This window comes from Macaca thibetana, chromosome 9, assembly GCF_024542745.1.
Source record: "Macaca thibetana thibetana isolate TM-01 chromosome 9, ASM2454274v1, whole genome shotgun sequence".
Lineage (NCBI taxonomy): Eukaryota > Metazoa > Chordata > Mammalia > Primates > Cercopithecidae > Macaca > Macaca thibetana.
Window position 1 is genome coordinate 46,887,734 of NC_065586.1, and position 14,371 is coordinate 46,902,104.

The following is a 14,371-nucleotide window of genomic DNA, read 5'->3' on the forward strand; positions in this document are numbered from 1 at the left end:
GGCCTCAAGCAATCCTGTGGCCTTGGCCTCCTCCCAGAGTGCTGAGATTACAGGTATGAACCACTCCAACTGGCCTGCATCTAGAGTACATATTACCGACCCAGTGTTAGGTACCAGAAATACGAATATGAGTATGGTTGCTCCTGCTGCAAGGAGCTCAGTCTTGGGCAGGAGACTGACCACTATGCCATGTTACATCTTTCATTGTCACTGTTTCCTCATCAGTTTATTTAAAGCTAATATGTGGCCTTGCCTCATTAGAGCTACAACCAAGGCATCCTGCAGAGCTGGCTGGCCACAAGACTCTAAGTGCTTTCCCTGTCAGAGGAAAGGGCTGTGTGTGATTCCTTCCACAAAAACATCCATGACCCTGCTACCCTGGCACAAGCTCAAATTCTGGATCTGCCTTTAACTTAACCTCTCTGAATAAGTTTCCTCATCTTTAAAACTGGAATGAGGCCAACTGTGGTGGCGACCGCCTGTAATCTCAGCTGTAATCCTGGGCTCAAACAGGATCACTTGAGCCCAGAAATTCCAGGCTACAATGCACTGTGATCACAACAGTTAAGAGCCACTGCACTCCAGCCTCAGCAATAGAGCAAGATCCCATTTTAACAAACAAACAAATCTGGAGTGATACTTATTAGCTGACAGTTATTTTGAGAACCAAATGAGATAATAGCAAGCACATATTTAAAATAATTTTTAAAATAAATTAAATAAATGTAAATATTTTTTAAATTAAGGAACTCATATAAAATAATAGCTAACACATATTAACCTCTATGTGCCAGTACTGTCATAAATGCTTTGCATATATTAAGTTATCAAACCATCAACCAACTTATTTAAAGGTTAAATTATTATTTTAATTTTACAGATGAAGAAACAGGCAGGTCGACTTTAAGGAACTTATCAAAGCTCACACAACAGGTAAGTAGAGTCATAATTAATATCAAGGAGGTCTGATTCCAGATTCTACATGTTAACAACTATCCTATACTTCCCTGCCTGATTTTATATATATTATACAATGTAAATACACATTTTAAACTATTTAGGAGAGCCCGGTACACAGTAGGTGCTAAATAGAAGTTCCCTCCTCTAATCCATGTTTATAACACACTTGCCAACCTGGCAAAGGAAGCCACTGACAGGTGCTATCCATGACAATCCAATCTGCAAGAAATTTTTATAGAAAAAAAAAGCTGTGATCACTTGTATGGAGAACAGCCATCAAATCTTCCCTGACTACGAGCTCAACACGCATTGGCATTGATGACGACTGCTAAGACATGCATGCAGTCTGAGAATGAAGGGAAATGCTGCAGTAATCAAAGAGGACAACCATCTTACTTTATTCCACCTGGCCAGGCCTCCTAAGCACTTGAGAGAAGAATGACAGGAATGCAAAGGACATAGCAACCACTCCACTTGAGATACAACCAAAGGAACCCAGGGGTTTTGCTCACAGAGTACATAAGGAATAAAGTTTGAGTGCACCTTTGTCAAAGACATGACCAACGTGATAGAAAGGGAGACTGGACTAAATTTTTTTTTTTTTTTTTTTTTGGAGGCAGGGTCTTACTCTGTTGCCAAGGCTGAAGTGCAGAGGTACAATCTCAGCTCACTGCCTCCTGGGCTCCAGGCAATCCTCCCACCTTAGCCTCCTGAGTAGCTGGGACCACAAGCACATCTCACCAAGCCTGGCTAATTTTGTGTTTTCTGCAGAGATGGGGTTTTGCCATGTTGCCCAGGCTGGTCTTGAACTCCTGGACTCAAGCAATCCACCCACCTAAACCTCCCAAAGTGCTGGGATTACAGGCGTGAGCCATTAAGCCCAGCCCTAGACTAAATAATCTATGTTATCCCTTCAAACGTTGGAGTCCTGTGGAAACAGTGTTCTTACCATTGAATTATTAATGTACTCACTAAATGTTTATTGTCTGTACTATGCATGATTCTGTATTAGATACCAAGAATACACTGTTTAGAGCCAAACAGTCCCAGCCTTCATGGAGTTCAGAGTCATTAAACAAAACAATTAAGATACTCAAGACACCAAACAAGAAAACACAAATGATACACAATCATAACTCGTGGTAAGTGCAAAGGAAGAAAAGTGCCAGGTCCTGAAGGAATAGGGGCAGTGACCCCCCTCTAATCCAGATGTAGGGGAAAGGGAATCAATGCTGAGAAGCGACCTTTAAGTTGAGATCTGAAAAATAAAGAGTCAGCCAGGCAAAGAAAGAAGGGATGTTCTAAGCACCGGGAACACCCTGGGCAAAGATCTTGAGGGAGAGAAAAACAAAGAGAGAACGATGTCTGAAATGTTGAGAATAAGAGATAGTGTAGTGGGAGATGAGGGTGAAGAGGCAGAGAAGACAAAGACCAGATCAGGCAAGGGCATATGAAGGACTTGGGATTTAAGCCTAAGTGGGCATCATCTGAATTCTATGTAATGGACTGGAGGGGATAACGGCAAAAGCAAACAGATCAGTAAGCAGAATATTGTGAAAATTTAGGAGAATGACAATGGTGGTTAAGATTAGGGCAGAATCCATGTGCAGATGGGTGAATTAAAAAAAATAAAAGGATAGGTGGCAGTGGTCTAGTGGATGGACTCATGCTATACTTCAAAAATAATTTTTGGCTGGCTATGTGGCTCACACCTGTAATCTCAGCACTTTGGAAGACTGAGGTGGGAGAATCACTTGAGGTCTGGAGTTCAACACCAGCCTGGGAAACACTACAAGACCTCATCTGTACAAAAAACTTAAAAAAATTAGCTGGGCATGGTGGTGCATACCTGTAGTCCCAGACACTAGGGAGGCTGAGGTGGGAGGATCTCTTCAACCCAGGGGTTCAAGGCTGCAGTGAGCTTTGATTATGCCACTGCACTCCAGCCTGGGCAACAGAACGAGGCTTGTCTCAAAAAAAACTCAGCGGTACTTAGCAATGGATTAAATGTAGGGCAAGGGAAAGTGAGGAAAAATAATAAAATATAAATAATTTTAAAAAATCAGCTCCAGTATTTATTTGCTGTGTGATTTTGGGGAATTACTTAAGATATCCAGGTCTCCGTTTCCTTTGCCACAAAATAGAGATATTACTCCTTTGAGTTAACTCAAAGGAGTTAGTAATATTACATCTCAGTAAACATTTCAACAAATAGATGTAATTATTAACTGAGCACTTCTCCTTTGTCTCATATTAACTGTTTCTATAATCACATAGCAAAATATTAATCTTATTTTTCAACAATTTTTTTTTTTTGAGACAGAGTTTCGCTCTTGTTGCCCAGGCTGGAGTGCAATGGCGTGATCTCGGCTCACCGCAACCTCCACCTCCTGGGTTCAAGCAATTCTCCTGCCTCAGCATCCCGAGTAGCTGGGATTACAGGCATGCGCCATCATGCCCGGCTAATTTTTGTATTACTAGTAGAGACGAAGTTTCTCCATGTTGGTCAGGCTGGTCTCAAACTCCCAACCTCAGGTGATCCTCCCGCCTCTGCCTCCCAAAGTGCTGAGATTATAGGCGTGAGCCACCATGCCCAGCCTTTTTTTTTTTTTTTTTTTTTTTTTTGAGACAAAGTCTTGCTCTCTTGCCCAGGCTGGACTGCAGTGGTGCAACCTCTGCTCACTGCAACCTTCACCTCATGGGTTCAAACGATTCTCCTGCTTCAGCCTCGGAGTAGCTGGGACTACAGGTACGCACCACCATGCCCAACTAATTTTTCTATTTTCAGTAGAGACAGGGTTTCGCCATGTTGGCCAGGTTGGTCTTGAACTCCTGACCTCAGGTGATCCGTCCACCTCGGCCTCCCAAAGTGCTGGGATTACAGGTGTGAGCCACCGTGCCCGGCTGCAATCATTCTTAAAATTATATAACGTCTAACGATAAAACATATTTTTTAATTCCTAAATGATTCATCGGAATTTTTACATTAAATTAAAAATATCTTGCAACGTGAAGAAAATGAGGAGATGCACATATTTGACATGCAGCATAATCAAAATTTTTAAATCATGCTGCCATTTAAAAGCTATTGAATAGTCAGACAAAATAGGCATCTAAATAAATTTACTTCCCCTTGCTATATACACAGACTGGTACCATTTCTTTACAGGAAAATAACATTAAGGCAGAATTACTCAAATATAAATAATTTCTTTTTTAAGTAAAAGATTTTAAGGCTTCTCAAACAGCAAGACAACTGAACCAACAGTGCAATTGGAACTTTAAAAAAAAAAAAAAACCAGGAAAAGGCTGAAGTCAGCTGAAAAAACAGACTAAAGTCATTCTTTCCTCTTCCCGTTAAGCCCCCCAACCTTGATTTTCACTTTCTAGTAGAGAAGTTTGGGAATTTCCAACAAGCTGGCCAGCAGCCAATTCCATAAAATAGCAAGGAGAAAACTCCCCTTTCCAGGGGTCCCTCCCCCCAGGCAGCTCCAGGCGCCGGGTCTGACAAGCTTTCTGAGAAGGAATAGACTCACTGCAGACTTCCTGGCTCCAAGGCCATTGTTCGCATGGCTGCTCTGCTCCTGATCCAGGGCCTGGATTAGCATAAGAATATCATCTTTTCCCTTAACAAGCAACTCATCCATTCCTTCCCGATCTCTACACTCCTCCCCATCAATCCTTAGAAGAATACACACTTGTACAACCGAAGCAACATCACTCGCAGTTATTTACATCAGTGTAGAAAACAATATCCCCCAAATCTAAACATAAACCCTGAAGAAAATAACTTGCTTAAAGAGTTGTCTGAGTGCATCTGAGGTAATACACAGAAATCTTACTGAAATGCCTGCCTTGGCGTCCGTGCTGTCAGATCTTGCTATGGGTAAGATATTCCTAACAGGGTCTTTTAGAAAGTTTTACAATAATGCCCGTGGGCCAGGACCAAAGAAAGCCAACCACGCAACTTAAGTGACGACCTAAAACAGGGATAGGGAAGTTCCACTGTATAACACTTCCACCGTCACGTCTCCATCACTTTGAAGTTACCAATTTCATTGCTACCCCTGATATGACTTTCCAACTCCACCTTTCCCCCATGCTCAATTATTAATTAATAATCAAAACAAGCCCATATTTAACCTTCGTATTTCTGTTCAACTGTCCCTGCCCAATCAAATCCTTCACTTTTCTTCTGTGCCAAGATAGTTTCCCCAACACAAGTATAAACTCTTCCAGGACCAGAGAATCAAGACAATCTAGTATAGCATTATATATAGTTGATGTTAGTTGATGCATTTGTGTGTTTTATATCCTTCACCAGGACCTCAATATTAGATGCAAAAGAAATGTTTCCAGGTTTCTGAAACATTCTTCAAATAGATAATCTGTTTTCAAAACATAATTCAACCTTGTACTACAAAAAACATCATTCAACCTTGTACTACAAATTCCCTAATCTAGTTTCTCCAAAGTTTTTTGTTTGTATAACTGTATTAAACAACAACAAAAATCTTACAATTACAACTAGATTGAACTATACAGCAATCTTTGACATATCTGTACTTTGAAGAGATTCGTAATGTTTGTCAGCTGTTTATTTAAGAGGCCTAGGTGTTACTCTTCTGTTTCTCCTCTAGAACACGCACACATGACTAAAAACAGGTGAAGTGAATCAGTTATTACAGAACTGTCTGGAAGGGGAGAGGGTTTGGTCACCCCATAGGCATACTATGGGTACAAGTTGAGTACTCCTTATCAGAAATGCTTGGGACCAGAAGCGTTTTGGATTTTTGATTTTTAAAATTTGTAATATTTGCACTATCTATACTTACTGGTTCAGCAACTCAAATCCAAAACTGTGAAATCCAGAACACCCCAATGAGCATTTCCTTTGAGCGTCATGTCGACACTCAAAAAGCTTCACGTTTTATTTCAGATTTCAGATTTTTGGATTAGGGATGCTCAACCTGTACTGGTAAATTGAATAGGGAGAAAAGAGTTTAATGTGGTGGTAAAGAGTTCAGAGTCTAGCATAAAACAGATCATCAAGGTCTTTTGTGCAGATTAAATCAGAGAAACTCAGGTATGTGGTGGTATTTAATGGTACCTGTTTAGCAACCTATCATCACTGTGATTTTTATAACTTACAAATTAGTTTTACATGCATTATCCCATCTCTTTGATCCTTACAGTAAATAAAAGCATTCCTACTTACAGAGAAAGGATAGGTTCAGGGAGATAAATAACTTGCTGAATTCCATGTAGCTAGTATATATGACAAACTAACACCCAGGTTTTCTAATCCAAAGTGCAGCGTTTTGTCGGGTATACCATGAGCACATATGTTAAATGAGAAAGTCGAAGTTATTTTTTATTGAACTCTGTAAGATCTTTTTTCATCTTCATAACTCTGCTAAAAAAAAAAAAAAAGGAAGCGCAAAGTTAAGAAACTTGCCCAAGTTGGCCAGGCATGGTGGCTCATGAGGTCAGGCACTGGAGAGCAGCCTGGCCAACATAGTGAAAACCCTGTCTCTACTAAAAATACAAAGAATTAGCCAGGCGTGGTGGCGGGTGCCTGTAAACCCAGTTACTCGGGAGGCTGAGGCAGGAGAATCGCTTGAACCCGAGAGGTAGAAATTGCGGTGAGTCGAGATCGCACCACTGCACTCCAGCTCAGGTGACAGTGCGAGACTCTGTCTCAAAAAAAGAAAAAAAAGAAAGAAAGAAAAAGAAAGAAACTTGTCCAAATTAACACAACTAGTGGCAGGTTTGCTGCTGACAAAGCCCAAATTCCACTTGTTACTGCATGTTAAGGTGCTGGCAGGAAAGTAATGAGATTAAAAAACAGAAAGTACTGTGTCCCTTTTTACACTATTGCTTTTCAGCCAAAAAAAAAAAAAAAAAAAAAAAGGCCCCTCTTCTATCTATAGACTCTGCTTTCTGACGCTGGAGCTGGGATGCTGCTGACAATATGTCCTTCACCAGCTGGCTCCTGAGAGGCTCTGCCAACTGGGGAACTAGAGAAAGCTGGAAGAGGGGAGAAGGGACTTTCTTTTCTCCGATTTGGTTCGCTGTTCCTGTCAGTTGCCTGAATGCCACTGGCATTCAACTGGCAGCAGCAATGTACGCTCTCTGCTTCCTTCCACACTCCCAGAATCAACCCCATGGAATCCTTTTAGGCCCAGTGGTGCCTACTCCTCAGGGTCTCAGTCCCAGCTCCTCAAAAACCCCACTTTGCACTCCCCTCAGGCATCAGCAGTGGCTGGGTTACCACCCCCTCCTAAGAGGATCTAAAAAATGCAGGTGACTTTTTGGTTGGAATAATGTCTAGGATATGACAGGACATACGGTTTGACCAGGGACCAGGATAGAAAACACAATGTGCAGGAACAATCCTTCAAAATAAAGAACTGTCTTAACCAAATGCTAACAGTACTCTCCTTGTTGAGAAACACTGGTTCTTGTTTTGTGGGGGCAGGAGAAGGTAATTTTTCTTCGTCACTGCTTGGTCAATTTGTAGAGAAACACTAATTCTGGCCTAGTATATATAACTATCATACTTATTATTATATAATAATATAACCATTATTATCTAATGGTTTCTTTGTAGTTCCAGCTGGTCAAGTGGCAACAATATTAAATCTCTAAGAAGAAAAATTATCTTGATCAAACTAATGTCCGAATACAACCTTACTTTTTTTCCCTTCCCACCTGACCGCTTTAAAGAGGAATTGTTTTTGCTGTGTTAACCATGGTGCTTGTACAATGCAAAAGCAATTTTAAAAAATCAATCATTTATTTCCACTTATGTATCTATTTAAATTTTTTTTTTTTAATTCAGGATGCAAAGATTTCCCCTAAGATCTCAGGAGTAGAAGCTCCTACGCTAGGCATATTCTATCTTCCACACCACAAAAAGTTCAGGGGTGAGCTGGTCTAACAGTCTCAGGACTTTCACGGGCCCTGCAGTGACAAAGTCACTCTTCTCAGACTCAATATGAATAAGGCAGTCCCAGAAACTGCTGGCAGCTATGTTGGGCCCAGAAGGAGAACCAGAAGGCAGAGCCAGGAGACTGAAAGAAGCCAGATCCCGGGAGACATCGATGAGCTGCTCAAGCAATCTTGTCTGAAGCCTGAATTACTTTGGGACTCTTCAGTTAAGAGCCAATAAATTCCATTTTTAAGGTCAGAGACAGTTAATTTTTCTGTTACAACCTAAAATATTCCAGCTAATATAGCTAATATGAGGATTAAAGGGAAAGGCACACTTGAGTATTCTGGGTCAGATTAGCATAAAATTAGCAATTCTGAATAAAGGCAAATAAATGTCTTATCAGAAAAGATACTTGCTAATATCTTAAAAGAAGACACAGGCTGCTATAAGGGCTATTTTTTTTTTTTTTTTTTTTTTTTGAGGCGGAGTCTCGCTCTGTAGCCCGGGCTGGAGTGCAGTGGCCGGATCTCAGCTCACTGCAAGCTCCGCCTCCCAGGTTTATGCCATTCTCCTGCCTCAGCCTCCCGAGTAGCTGGGACTACAGGCGCCCGCCACCTCGCCCGGCTAGTTTTTTGTATTTTTTAGTAAAGACGGGGTTTCACGGTGTTCGCCAGGATGGTCTCGATCTCCTGACCTCGTGATCCACCCGTCTCGGCCTCCCAAAGTGCTGGGATTACAGGCTTGAGCCACCGCGCCCGGCCTCTATAAGGGCTATTTTTAAGACAACTCGGGCCTGCACAGTGGCTCTCGCCTGTAATCCCAGCACTTTGGGAAGCTGAGGCAGGCAGATCACTTGAAGCATGGAGTTCGAGACCAGCCTGGCCAACACGGTGAAACCCCATCTCCACTAAAAATACAGAAATTAGCTGGGCATGGTGGTGGGTGCCTGTAATCCCAGCTACCTGAGGCCAAGGCAGGAGAATTGCTTGAACCTGGGAGGTGGAGGTTGCAGTAAGCTGAGATTGTGCCACTGCATTCCAGCCTGGGCAACAAAGCGAGACTCTGTCTCAAAGGAAAAAAAAAAAATTCAGCTCAAATAGTATAAAAATTGACTTAACAATGTTACCAGCAACTATACAATTTGTCACTTATCTTTCCTTGCCTCTTAACTCCCAAATTTGCTAGATCCTACGTCTTTCCCACCTCCGTTAACAGCCTCTTTACTTGGTGTAAAATCTTAAAAGTCCCAGGTCTAAAATCTTTTTTTATTTTTATTTTTAGAATATCACTACATAGATATAACCAGGCCTAAAATCTCAAGTCATTCTTGACAAATTCCTCTTTCCTTCTCGCATTCCATTTCCTATCCGTCATCAAATCCACTGGTTCTACCTGCAAAATCTATCCAGAACTCATCCCCCCCACACCTAGCACTCCTCTTCTTTCTGGCTGTTTCTTTCTCTTTAGCATTTGTCATGCTATATAATTTGATATAATTTACTCTGTATTTTATTGCCTGCCACCTGCTCCAGAATATATGCTCCATGAGGCCAGGAGGGTTAGTCTGTTTCACTCACTTTATATTTTTAGCACCCAGAACAGTGCTTAGCACATAGTCGATACTAAATAAGTATTTGTTGAGAGAATGACTGAATAGAGCAGAAGGAATTAAAATGTTATGCCAATTCCTTTTACTTTTATATACAAACTAGACTTTCCCAAAAGAGCAGTACAGTGGATAAACTATCCCATTTCCTTATCTCAACACAATTGAAATAATATAAAAACCACACCACTTCCTTTTGCTCACTTCCATCCCTGACTTGTGTCAAGATCCGGAGAAGAGAAAGTTTCCACTGTTTTCATGGATATCGTCAAGTTTGAGATATAAATTAAAAGGGCTTAAGAAAGGCTTGTAAAAGTAAACACCACGTCCCCAAATCTAAAATGTTGCTTAAGGCAAACAATGGCTTGGGTTATGCTTTTACAGTACCACATGTTATACCAAGTTAAATAATTATGGAAATAATTACAGACAAAAAGAAAATGCAGTCTTTCTTTGGTACAAACAATGTGGTCTGACAAAGGGAACTTCAAAGCATGATCTAAATTCAACTGCAAACTTTCAGTATGTAAACACCACACTGAAGGTTCAAAGGTAGTATGTGTATGTAAAATTTAAGTCTCTAACTGCCCTGAATAAGGGCAGAAGGTATTAAAATAGATTTTAACAATTCTTCCTTGACAAGCATGACCAAAAAAGGATAGCATAGAAAACTAAAATCTTACAAACCCGTAGGTTTAAGAAAGAACTCCCTCAAGATGACAGATTCCTGCTATATGCACGTGAAGTTCATGAACTTGGGAACCTAGGAAGAGTTTCCCTCCTTGGGAACGAAATATCTGTACTTCATTTTCTTTATTCTGCATTAGAACATCTTTTCAGGTTGAAACATACTGGTTTAGGATGTTGTAAGAAGTTCTAGGCTGGGTGTAGTGGCTCATGCCTGTAATCCCAGCATGCTGGGAGGCTGAGGCAGGCAGATCATGAGGTCAGGAGATCGAGAATCCTGGCTAACATAGTGAAACCCCGTCTCTACTAAAAATACAAAAAATTAGCCGGGCGAGGTGGCAGGCACCTGTAGTCCCAGCTACTCGGGAGGCTGAGGCAGGAGAATGGCATGAATCCAGGAGGCGGAGCTTGCAGTGAGCTGAGATGGTGCCATTGCACTCCAGCCTGGGCGACAGAGCAAGACTCCGCCTCAAAAAAAAAAAAAAAAAAAAAAAAAAGTAGTTCTATGGCATGAGATGGATTTGACATTTACTTGCCCTTGCTTTCCTTTTAGCATCTTTTTTTTTTTGGATATGGAGTCTCACTCTGTTGCCTAGGCTGTAGTGCAATGGCACAATCTCGGCTCACTGCAATCTCTGCCTCCCAGATTCAAGCAATTCTCCTGCCTCAGCCTCCTAAGTAGCTGGGACTACAGGTGCATGCCACCACATTTGGCTTATTTTTGTATTTTTAGTAGTGACAGGGTTTCACCATGTTGGCCAGGCTGGTTTCGAACTCTTGATCTCAGGTGATCCACCAGCCTCAGCCTCCCAAAGTGTTGGAATTACAGGCGTGAGCCATGGCGCCCGGCCCCATTTAGCATCTTTCTTTAAGCCCAGGTACCTTTCTGATTTTTTCCTGGAATTTCTAGTTTAAACACACATCAACTTGCCTTTCATTTCAAAGAAAGGATTGTAAGTGACATAACAGCATTGCCTTACATATTGTTCAACTTTCAATAGATATATAAAAACTTCACTGTTTTTATATGTATAATGCTTTAATTTTGTTCACATAACACTGTGAAGTATTTCCATGATGGATACTTGTAGTTCTTCTTAATTCATTTTCATTGTTATCTAGTGTTTTATCCTGTGAATACCTTATGGCCATATTTGGCCATTCTCTTGTTGATGAACATTTTCTTCTTAGAGATGAGGTCTTGCCATGCTGGTCTAGGCTGGAGTGCAGGAGCTATTCACAGGTGCAATCAGATTGCACTGCCTCAGTCTCCCAAGTAGTCCCAACTACAGGTGCACACCACGGTGCACAACCATGTTGAGGGATATTTTAGATTATTTCCAATTTAGTATAAGCAATGCAGCAATAAATAAACTTGAAGAGATGCTTTTGTTGTTGTTTGGGCAGATAAAACTGTAGGTTAGATTTGCAGAAGTGGGATTCTAGGTCTAACAGCGGTTTTGGTTTTTTTGAACAATACAGGTTGGAACCACATGGGTCAACTTATAAGCAAATTCTTTTGTTTGTTTGTTTTTTTGAGATGAGTCTCACTCTGTCGTCCAGGCTGGAGTGCAGTGGTGCAATCTTGGCTCATCTCAACCTCCGCCTCCTGGGTTCAAGATATTTTCCTGCCTCAGCCTCCCAAGTAGCTATGACTACAGGCGCATGCCAGCAAGTCTGGTTAATTTTTATATTTTTAGTAGAGATGGGGTTGGCCAGGCTGGTCTCGAACTCCTGACCTCAGGTGATCCACCTGCCTCGGCCTCCCAAAGTGCTGGGATTACAGGCATGAGCCACCGCTCCCGGCCTCTTCTTTTCAATAAGTATAACAATGTCTTCATAATGCAAGCAAACATGGGCTGAAAATACAGTATTTAGCTGGGCACTGGTGGCTCACACCTGTAACCCCAGCACTCTGAGAGGCCAAGGCAGGAGGATCACTTGAGCCCAGGAGTTTGAGACCAGCCTGAGCAACGTAGCAAGACCCCATCTCTATATTTAAAAAAATAATAATAAAAGAAAATAGATGATTCACTTTGTCTTTGGTGCCTTTGTCTTACATTTAAGTCTTTAATCCATTTAGAGCTTATTTTTGTATATGGTGGAAGACAGGGGTGCAGTTTCACTCTGCATATGTATATCCAGTTTTCCCAGCACCATTTATTGAAGACTGTCTTTTTCCCAAAGCATGCTCTTGGCACCTTTGCCAGCTGGCTATAAATATATGGATTTATTTCTAGGTTCTCTATTCTGTTCAATTGGTCTATTGTCTGGTTTTATGCTAGTACCATGCTGTTTGATTACTAGAGCTTTGCAGTATATCTTGAAGTCTGGTAGTGTGATGCCTCTAGCTTTGTCCTTTTGGCTCAGAACTGCTTTGGCATTTGCAGTCCTTTGTGGTCCCATATTAATTTTAGGATTGTTTTTTCTATTTCTGTGAAGACTGTCACTGGTATTTTGATAGGGACTGCATTGAATCTATAGCTTGTTCTTCGTAGTATGGTCATTTTCACAGTATTAATTCTTCAAATTCTTGAAAATGGATGTCTTTCCATTTTTTGTGCCTGCTTCAATTTCCTTCATCAGTGTTTTATGGTTTTCCTTGTAGAGATTTTTCAACTCCTTGGTCAAATGTATTTCATTTTTTGGTAGCTTTTGTATATGGATTACTCTCTTCTTTTTCTGCTAGTTCATTATTGATGTATAGAAACACTACTAATTTTTGTATATTGATTTTGTATTCTGCAACCTTACTAAATTCATTTATCAGTTCTAAGAGTTTTATGGTGAAGCTTTTAGGGTCTTCTACATATATGAGCGTGGCGATTCGACTTCCTCCTTTCCAATTTAGATGCCCTTTATTTCTTTCTCTTGCCTAATTGCTCTAGCGAGGACTTCCAGTCTTCATGTTTCATTATATCATTTTGCAATTCCAAATGTAAAACACTGATATAAGCACAATTTTAAAATAATGAAGAACAAAAGAATACGTTTAACAAATAGAAAGATAAATCATATTAGGTACAGAAAGCCTAAATATTAGGTATGTCAACTGTTCCTAAATTATAAATTTAATGAAAGTCTTTATCACATTAAGGAAGTTCCCTTCTTAGTTTGCTGAGAGGTTTCATCATAGAGTTAAATTTCATCAAGTGCTTTTGCTTCATCTAGTGATATGATCACAGAGTTTTTCTCCTTCAATGTACAAATGAATTAATAAATTAATACTAATTCATATTAAGAACTTTCTTGAATAAACCATCGGTGGTGGTTTTTCTTTTTTTTTTTTCTTTTTTTCTGAGACAGAGTCTCGCTCTGTCGCCCAGGCTGGAGTGCAGTGGCCGGATCTCAGCTCACTGCAAGCTCCGCCTCCCAGGTTTACACCATTCTCCTGCCTTGGCCTCCCAAGTAGCTGGGACTACAGGCGCACGCAACCTCGCCCGGCTAGTTTTTTGTCTTTTTAGTAGAGACGGGGTTTCACCATGTTAGCGAGGATGGTCTCGATCTCCTGACCTCGTGATTCACCTGTCTCGGCCTCCCAAAGCGCTGGGATTACAGGCTTGAGCCACTGCGCCCAGCCTGTGGTAGTTTATAAACATGTCCACAAATTCTTTCATACTCTTCTTTTTAAGAGGTGGAAACTAATTCCTTTGAGTATGGGTTAAACTGAGTGACTTCCTTCTAACAAACAGGATAAAGAAATACTACAGGCTCCTGCCTGTAGTAACAGCACTTTGGGAGGAATAGGCAGGAGGACTGCTTGAGACCAAGAGTTTGAGACCAGCCTGGTCAGCATAGCAAGACCCCATCTCAATTTAACTCATCTCAATTTAATTAAAAAAAGAAAAGAAAAGAAAAGAAAAAGTAATGACTAGGTCCTTAAAAGGCACTGCAGCTTTCTCCTTGCTTTTTCTGGATCACTAGTTCTGGAGAAAGCCAGCTGTCACAGTGTGAGGACACTCAAGGAGCCTATGAGAAGGCCCATGGGGTGAAGAACTGAGGCCTCCTGCCAAACGCCATGTGAGTGTGCCACCTTGGAAGTGTATTCTCCCTGAGTCAGGCTTTCAGATGACTGTAGCCCCGGCTGACTTCCTGACTGCAACCTTGTGAGACATAAAGATTAGAACCACATCCAGCTAGGCTACTCCTGAATTCTTGTAAGTTAAGGTTTCACGTCATTA

The 14,371-nt window shown here is 41.1% G+C and overlaps 2 protein-coding genes across 26 annotated transcripts in view; both read right to left on the minus strand.

The window, feature by feature from the left end:
- The window catches only part of SNCG (synuclein gamma), a 389,209-nt gene that overhangs the window by 88,251 nt on the left and 286,587 nt on the right, over positions 1 to 14,371 (minus strand). The window lies entirely within an intron of this gene.
- Positions 1 to 14,371, minus strand: part of BMPR1A (bone morphogenetic protein receptor type 1A) — a 164,579-nt gene that overhangs the window by 51,961 nt on the left and 98,247 nt on the right. Inside the window, exon 1 of one of the 10 annotated variants that reach the window (XM_050803869.1) lies at positions 6,179 to 6,386. The exons of the other annotated variants lie outside the window; for them this stretch is intronic. The gene's annotated coding sequence lies outside the window, so the exon portion shown is untranslated. Of the gene's footprint in view, positions 1 to 6,178; positions 6,387 to 14,371 lie in introns of those variants that run through there. 10 annotated transcript variants of the gene reach the window in all.